We start from the raw sequence: 8,986 nt of genomic DNA, 5'->3' as shown, positions 1-8,986 counted from the left end.
TATAGAAAAAACTTAATCAAAAAAAATAAATGGATGACAGACGACATCTGAAAATTAATGGAACAACGACGACTGATAAAATCTAATGAAACAGAATATAGACACCTGCAGAGAAGAATAAAAAAAGAGATCAAATTAGCTAAAGAAAAATGGATGAGAGAAAGGTGCGACGAAATGGAGGATCTAGTATCTAAACACGACTTATTTAATATGCACAAAAAAACTAAAAGAAATGAGTAACCTATTTAAAAAACGAGTTGCCTCTCTACTCGTTGACAATAATAACAAAATTATTGTAAATGAACACGAAATAAGAAAATAATGGCAGTTGTATATATCAGTATTTAAAGATGACAGGAATATTATTGCCGAATTCTACCAAAACTGTACTGACGGCTCAGAAATAATGAAATGCTAGGTAGAACACGCTATAAATGGTCCAGATGATACACCAACTGAGTTGCTGAAAATAATAGAGGATGATAACATAAAAGTAGTAGTAAGACGTTTTAATTCAATATATAACACCGGAGTGACTCCCACAGATTGGCTTAAATCCATCTTTGTTGCAATACCTAAAAAACACAATGCGAGAAAATATTGATTAATTAGCCTAATGAGCCAGATTCTTAAAATTTCCCTAAGAATACTTCACAACAGAATTAGACGCAAATGATAGTAATGAAGAAAATCTCGAAGATACCCAATTTGGTTTTAGAAATGCTATGGGAACCAGGGAGGCACTTTTTGCGCTTAACATCCTATATATCATGTAAAATTAATGCAAATACTGAAAAATATCGGAATAGATAACAAGGATATTCGTGTCATTAAACATTTATACTGGAATCAAACTGCTATCATATAACTTGAAGAAAACTGTAAGTGTAATAATAGTGTAATTAAATCACTAATGTTTGTATTTTGAGAACAAAAGTAGAGAAGTAAAAATTGAAACGTCAATAAACGTACTTTAACCTTTAATTGTGGCTTATTCCCATTTAAATAGTAATTACTTATAGTAATTACTTTAACATGCCACAAGAAAATATCTTCAGAACAATATTAAGAAACCTATGTACCTATAGTATTTTTGATTTTTTCCCATTGTTCTTTTACACTTTCTTTTTCATTTTCTGCTGATATTGTGTATTAATTTTCTAGTTCCTTTTAAAATTCCTCTCCATTTGTTTTTTTTTTCAAGCTCCAATACTATATTTAACGTGTTTTGAAGGCAGATGAACAACAAGGATTCAGATCCGGAAGATCCTGCGTAGATGCCGTATTTGTACTAAGACAAATCACAGAAAAGGTCATCGGGTACAATAAACTAGCATATCTATGTTTTATAGACCTGACAAAGGCTTTCGAGTGCATCCAAGTCGAAGACGTCTTACACCTACTGTATAAAAGAAACATACCAATCAATATTATACAAACCATCGAAAACGTCTACTTCCATAACCGAATACAGGCAAAGGTAAATGGAAAACTAACACAGTATATACCAGTACAAAGCGCAGTCAGGCAAGGTGACTCGTTAAGCTCACTTTCCTTTAATATAATAATGAACGAAATAATATAAGCAGTACGTGAAGGTCATGGCTACATAATGGGGAACAAATAAATTCAAATATTATGTTATGCAGACGACGCCGCATTAATCGCCGGGACATAAGACGAACTCCAAAGATTAACACACATCTTCAATACAACAGCCAAAAAATACAATATGATATCAGCAGAAAAAACCAAATGTATGACAATATCTAAATACCCACTACGATGTAAAATCGAAATTGATGGGAAGATAATAAAGCAGGAAGCAAGGTTTAGATATCTTGGAATATATATAACTAGTTACGGAGATGTTGAAGAAGAAGTACGACAGCAAAGCTTAAAAGCAAGTAAAGCGGCAGGATCTCTTAATAACATAATCTGGAAGAACAAAAACCTAAGACAAGACACAAAAACAAGAATCTATAAAGCAGCAATTAGACCTATATTAACATACACCACGGAGACAAGACCTGACACATCTAAAACGAGACGACTACTAGAAACAACAGAGATAAAAATACTCCGACGAATATCAGGGAAAAGTCTGTTGGATTGGGAGAGAAGCGAAAATATAAGAAGAGCATGCAATATAGATGACATAAATGGATGGGTGAAAAAACGGAAACAGGAGTGGAACGAACACATTAGTATAATGGCAGAGGATAGGATAGTACGAATAGCACTAGATAGGTCACCAAATGGACGAAGAAGTATTTGCGGACCAATAAAAAGATGGTACGACAATTTAAACAATGTAGGAGGCTAATGTTGAAGAAGAAACGGGCTTTAAAGCCTACATACAAGAAGGAAGAAGAAGTGTTTTGTATGCATAGAAATCATTTTTTGAAATTAGTTACTAAATAGTGGGGTATAGTCAGAATCTGGCCTGACTATCTGCTTCAGGGTAAGCAGCTATTTTAATGCTCTTTTATATTAAAAATTTTTACGTATTAGGACATAATCTATTTAGTTTCTAATTATCTCTGTGGTAGACAATGATATGTATTTTAAATTACCAGCTATTCTTACTTACAGAATTGTACTCAACATATCTCGTTGTTCATTTCTTTCTCTCAAACCAAAAGGTCCCTTGACTTCTTTTTCTGCTCCTTCCATTCCACAAACATGTATGTTATTTACACAGTTCGAACAATTTTATAATTTTTGAAGAAGTGGAGATTTCTAAAAATGGAATGTAAACTCCATTTGTTACCTCTTGAACTACGCATTTTATTATATATTGTTTTAAATTGCTCAATCACAAAAATGTGAAGGTTTACACGTGCAAGTGTAATTTAAAATAACGACAAACTGACTTGCTCCTCACCATTCGCCAGTAGCTTTTTAATGCCATTTTATTTGACTGGCATGCCAACAACTACCAGTGAAGGATTGTAATTCATAAATTATTTTAATAATTTTTGTTAGATAATTGTATAATAATGATGTTTTTTGTTTTAGGTAAGTGTTTTGTACAGAATAGTCCATTGGGTAAGATTTTATCATTTTTATTTTTTGACTTTACGGATATCATAGTGGATAAAGCTGCATATTTATTAATTTGTGAATATTTCGTTGTATTCTGGATTTATCCCGTTAATATTATATAATCATGTTCAAATAAATAACTGTTTCTAATTTAAAGTAAAAATTAATATGATTTTTATCGTTGTTAGTTATATTAAGTTCACAATACTTAGTTTTATACATTTGGACAATAATTCTGTAGTAGATTCTTAATACGAAAAAGAACGCAAATAAAATCTAAACGTTAGTAGTGTTATTATTTATACCAAAGTTTAAAATGTAATGAATTATCTATTTATCATGAGATATATCTACAATACTTGGAAAAATCAAGAAGTTATCAATCTTCTTTGACTTTTATCCAGCCAATTTGGACAATATGCAAAGTATCCGGGTATTATATATATATATATATATATATATATATATATATATATATATATATATTTATAAATATGTTGGAAATATCGGGTATGTCGTCTATATTAAATAAAAATCTTTGTTTTTTCTAAAGCTCAATATTTCGCCATTTATTTGATAGCTTCATCGGGAGTAACTGTAAAAAACAAACATTTCAAAACACTGACGTACACTTAGATTTACAATACTTACAGAAATTAAAAGATTATACACATAAATAAAATTGAATATTAGAATAACATTATTACTGATGAAACTGTACATTTAATAAAATGCATGTTAAAATTTAAAATATCTTTGAGCACGTTCGTTAACAATGAATAAGATGGAACAAGTAAAAATTATTTCAAAATGCAAAAAATAACAATGTAAGAAAACATTAGAGGAATAGTATTTCTTTAATTAATCATTAAGGCTAGTTAGTATGCTTAATCATTAAGGTGAGTGTAGTTTTGTTTAATATATTGCAATATATGTTGCTTAATTGCCCCGTGTCTGTTTTATAATTTAAAGTTTGTTTATTTTTGTTAATGTGGTACATCTCCAAAAATAACCTACTTTTGTAATTTTCAGTCTGTGCCAAAATACGAGCATTGTTGTAGTCTAACAGATGACCGGTGTTTTTGTAGTGCTCGACAACTGCGCAAGAATTTTTTCCTAAGCGGCAATCACTTTTATGCTGTGTGATACATTGTTTAAGCCACTGCGATGTATGGCCAATGTAGCTTTTTTCACATCCTAGACACGGTATTTCATATACCACATTACTCCTATATAAGGTTGGTACTGGGTCTTTAATTTTAGAAAAAAGTTGTTTGCTATTTATGGTATTGTATTTAACTATATTAATATTGGAAACATCTTTAAATATGGATACGACAGACTGAGTTAGACCGTTAATAAAGGGGAGTTTTTTGTATTTGATTGACTCATTGTTAGAGTCAAGGACAGGACCATCATAGAAATTACTGCTGTAAATGAGTTTTTTTAAAATATACTAAATATAGACCACATACCCGATATTTCCAACATATTTATAAATTGTTTTTTTGGTCGAAATAATCACGTTAAATATATATATATATATATATATATATATATATATATATATATATATATATATATATATATATATATATATATATATATCTATATATATATATATATATATATATATATATATATATATATATATATATCTATATATATATATATATATATATATATATATATATATATATATATATTTAAATATAATCCTATTTTACTTTTTAGGCCCATTTTCCCAATTTTATTCCTTACAACAATTAGCCCTTGTGGTAGCTAACAGGGGTAGCAGAGATGAAATATTTTTAAGTGACGACTCTCAAAAATTTATTCTTCTTCTTTCAGTGCCTATTCGTTCCGAATATTAGCAATCATTCTGGCTATAATTATTTTATTGACTGATGCTTTAAATAGATTCGTTGTTGTTGTGGAGAACCATTTCCTCAGGTTCTTCAACCATGATATTCTCCTTCTCCCAATTCCTCGCTTTCCGAATACTTTACCCTGTAGGATTACCTTTAGTAATCCTACAGGGATCCCTTTAGTAATAAAAATTTATTACTAAAGGGTTTTTTGTTGATTCTCAAGATAATTATGCAAATTAGCCGAAAACATACTTATCCTGCAAAATGCAATGTTTTATCAGAGTCTCCCGTTCTCAACATGTATCATTAACGAGCTAGTGAAAAATAATTACTAACCACCTGTTTTTTTTTTCTGTTAGTTGGGTGATATTTATATACTTTAAAACCAACCTTGTTCTACAAATTCAGTGGTACGGTATCACATAATACCTTTGTTCTATATATATTCAGAGATTCTACAGTTGTCACTGCTTTCCCTCGCTCAACCGTTTTCATCTCTTTCTGCTGTCCCATTCTCCATCGTTTAGGCCTCTCTTACTCATGATGTCGTCTTCTTCGTTCCTCCAGCATCTTCGGAGTCGTCCTCTTTTCATCCTTCCTATGGGAGTCCATTCGGTTATTCTCTTTATCCATCTGCTGTCACTAGTTCTTCTTACATGTCCATACCACTTTAGTCTTTTTTGTTCTATATATGTTAGTATGTCTGTTTCTCCTATCCATTCTTGTTATTCTGCAGCATCTTGGCAGGTATTCCATCTCTATTGCTACTATCTTACGGCTGTTTTTCTTGTTTTTAATCCAATTTTCAACCTCATATGTCATAATACTTTGCACTAATGTTTTATAAATCTGTGTTTTTGTCTTTATATTTAGGTGTCTATCCCACCATACTGAGTTAAGTTGTCGGATTGCTGTTTTTGTTTGTCCTAATCTTTGCTTAATTTCTTCTTCTGTTGTTGCCTTTTTCGTGATTATAAACCCCAAGTATTTGAATTTATCCTCTCCTTTGATTGTTACGTTATCGTCAAACCGTAGATCTTCTGTGTCTTCTTCACTTGTAGATACGTACTCTGTTTTCGCGAGGTTAATATCTAAGCCAGCCTTGATATATTCGTCTTGTAGTTTCCTTATCATGTAATTAAGATCTTCTTGATCTTGTGCAATTACTACTTGATCGTCTGCAAAGCTTAACTTATATAGTTATTCGTTTTGTACCGGTACTCCCATGCCTTCGTATTTTCTTTTCCATGTAGTCAAGGCTTTCTCTAAGTATATTATAAATAGGGTTGGAGATGTGGAACAGCCCTGCAGGAATCCTTTTGTGGTGATAAAGTCTCCTATGATTCTTGTTCCCATTTTAATGGACACTTTATTTTCTTTATACAGAGCTTTTGTAGCTTCTATGCGTTCCGTCTGTATTTCTAATTGCCTCCCATAGTTCTGACCTTGGTTTACAGTCATACGGCTTTTTCAGGTCCACAAATGCCAAATTTATATCTCTATTTTCTGCTTTTTTCTTTTCCAACAGTTGTTCCAGTGTGTATATGTGGTCTATGCATGATCTTCCTGGCATGAAGCCTGCCGGATCCTCCCCGATTTTGCCTTTTATCCCTTGCTCTATCTTTTCTAGCAGTATCTTCCCATATAATCTTCCTATCGATGATATTACTCTTATTCCTCTGTAGTTTTTGCATTTTTCTATCTAATTTCTTAAACGTAGATGTCATATATGCCTCCGTCCATTCCTTTGGAAGCTGTTCTCTATTTATGGCTTTCTAAAATATCCATTTTATCATCCGGTGTAATTTTTTTGAGCCGTACTTTATAAGCTCAGGTGAGATGTCTCCAGGTCCCGGTGCTTTTTAATTTTTAATTGCTTTTATGGCCTTTCATTTCCCTATCTGTTATTTCTATTTCTTGTTGTGGGGATCTGTTTGGACTTTGCCTGTTTTCTTTTCCAATGAATTGTGGTCTTTATTCTGTTAACAGTTCCTTGTAATAGTCCTTGTATTCTTTGTCCTGTATATTTTCCAATTTAATTTTTTACTTTGAGTTTTGTTTCAATCCTCTCAGTACTTTCCATGACTCTGAAGTTTTTGTACCTCCTATTTATGTTTCAATATTTAAGCAGATTCTTTCCCATTCTTCATTCTTTTGTGGTGTTATTATTTGTTTTTTCACTTATCTATCTTTTTCTTTATATTTTTTATAAAATTCATCGTTGTTTGTAGTCAGTAATTTTCTGTATAAAATCCACAAGGAAACCAAATTCCTGTAGCTGGCTGTATACCGTGTATCACAAAAAATTTGTTGTTAAAATCCTTTATAAAAGGTATATAATTAAAAAACCCAATTGGGCTATGTCATGAAGACAAAACGTTTTCGGAATCCATATTCCATCATCAGTGTCCTAAAAAGTATATAACCACTTTAATTAAAAAGAACGTGAAGTTTAAATTTTGACCAAGATTAATACAAAATGTGGTTAATACTTACTAGGAGTACATGTTTTGAGCCACTAAATATCTGGGTAAAAACCCGTTAAAAGTTATAGGTTACAATTTAGTTTACATTATTTAATCTTATATATTAGGATGTTAAAGTGACCAGTGGATTTGATTTGCTGGTTCTGAGACAAAGTGTCTACGAGGACTTGATGATAGCAACGTAATAGCAACCGACTGAAATGACAATATTGACATGTTAGGACGGAAGTCCGAACAAAGCAGTCAGTATAACTTCATGTCTGTGCCTAAATATGACAGAAGCCAGCAATATTTAAAAATTGAATAAGTTAAAATTAAAATAATATAATAGTAGCAACCTTAAATGTTGTAGTTTTAAATTGTGAATTTGTCCTGAATTTGTGTTAAGAAAATGGAGAAAAGTGTTTTATTGATTATTGTATGTGGAATGAATTGTGGTGAAGAATTGTGTGGGCACTGATAGGCAACCAATTATATATAGGTCTAAATTAAATGGTGTAAAATAAAGATTCTAATTAAAGGCCCTTTATGTTTTGCAACATTTGGTACCTGGAAAATGCAAAATAGACATATGTGGGAAGTTGGATTCTTGAAACTTTATTGTTGATGGGTGAAATAGGAAATAATACTTTTGAAAGTGCTTAATATAATGTTCATGTAGTACTGTATATGTAGGTACCAAATGTTGCAAAACATATCGGGCCTTTTATTAGAATCCTTATTTCACACCACTTTATTTAGACCTATGTATAGTTGGTTGCCTATCAGTACCCACACTATTCTTCACCACAATTCATTCCACATACACATCAATAAAACACTTTTTTTTATTTTCTTAACATAAATTCAGGACAAATTCACAATTTAAAACTACAACATTGATGGTTGCTACTTTAATTAAAAAGAATGTTATATTATTTAAATTTTTTTAAATATTGTTGGCTTCTGTCCTATTTAGACACAGACATTAAGTTACACTGACTGCTTCGTTCGGACTTCCGTCCTAACATGTCAATATTGTCATTTCAATCAGTTGCTATCATCAAGTCCTCGTAGACACTTTGTCTCAGAACCAGCAACTTGGAGTCGTACGTTGCCATGTTATCAAATTCACTCGTAACTTTAACATCCTAATATATAAGATTGAATAATGTAAACTAACTTGTAACCTATAACTTTCAACGGGTTTTTACCCAGATATTTAGTGGCTTAAAACATGTACTCCCAGTAAGTATTAACCACATTTTGTATTAACTTTGGTCAAAATTTAAACTTCACGTTCTTTTTAATTAAAGTCGTTATATACTTTTTAGGACACTGATGATGGAATATGGATTCCGAAAACGTTTTCTCTTCATGACATAGTGCAATTGGGTTTTTTAATTATATATCTTTTATAAAGGATTTTAAAAAATTTTCGGTATAGTTGTTTTTTCCTTCAATTATTCTTTTTGTTGGTTCATTTATTTTATGATAGTGCTGTTTATTTGTTATATGTTCTTTCTCTCTAAGGGCTTCGAACGCTGCTTATTTTATACTCGCTTTTTTATGCTCGTATATTTCTTAGATGTTGCCGTATCT

At 31.2% G+C, this 8,986-nt stretch overlaps 1 protein-coding gene across 1 annotated transcript in view; it reads left to right on the top strand.

Annotated features, from left to right (window-relative positions):
- Positions 1-8,986, top strand: part of LOC140448105 (uncharacterized) — a 652,893-nt gene that overhangs the window by 63,037 nt on the left and 580,870 nt on the right. The gene's annotated exons all lie outside the window — the stretch shown is intronic.

The sequence above is a fragment of the Diabrotica undecimpunctata genome, chromosome 8 (assembly GCF_040954645.1).
Source record: "Diabrotica undecimpunctata isolate CICGRU chromosome 8, icDiaUnde3, whole genome shotgun sequence".
Taxonomy (NCBI): Eukaryota; Metazoa; Arthropoda; class Insecta; order Coleoptera; family Chrysomelidae; genus Diabrotica; species Diabrotica undecimpunctata.
This window is presented reverse-complemented; position numbering and strand designations above follow the sequence as displayed.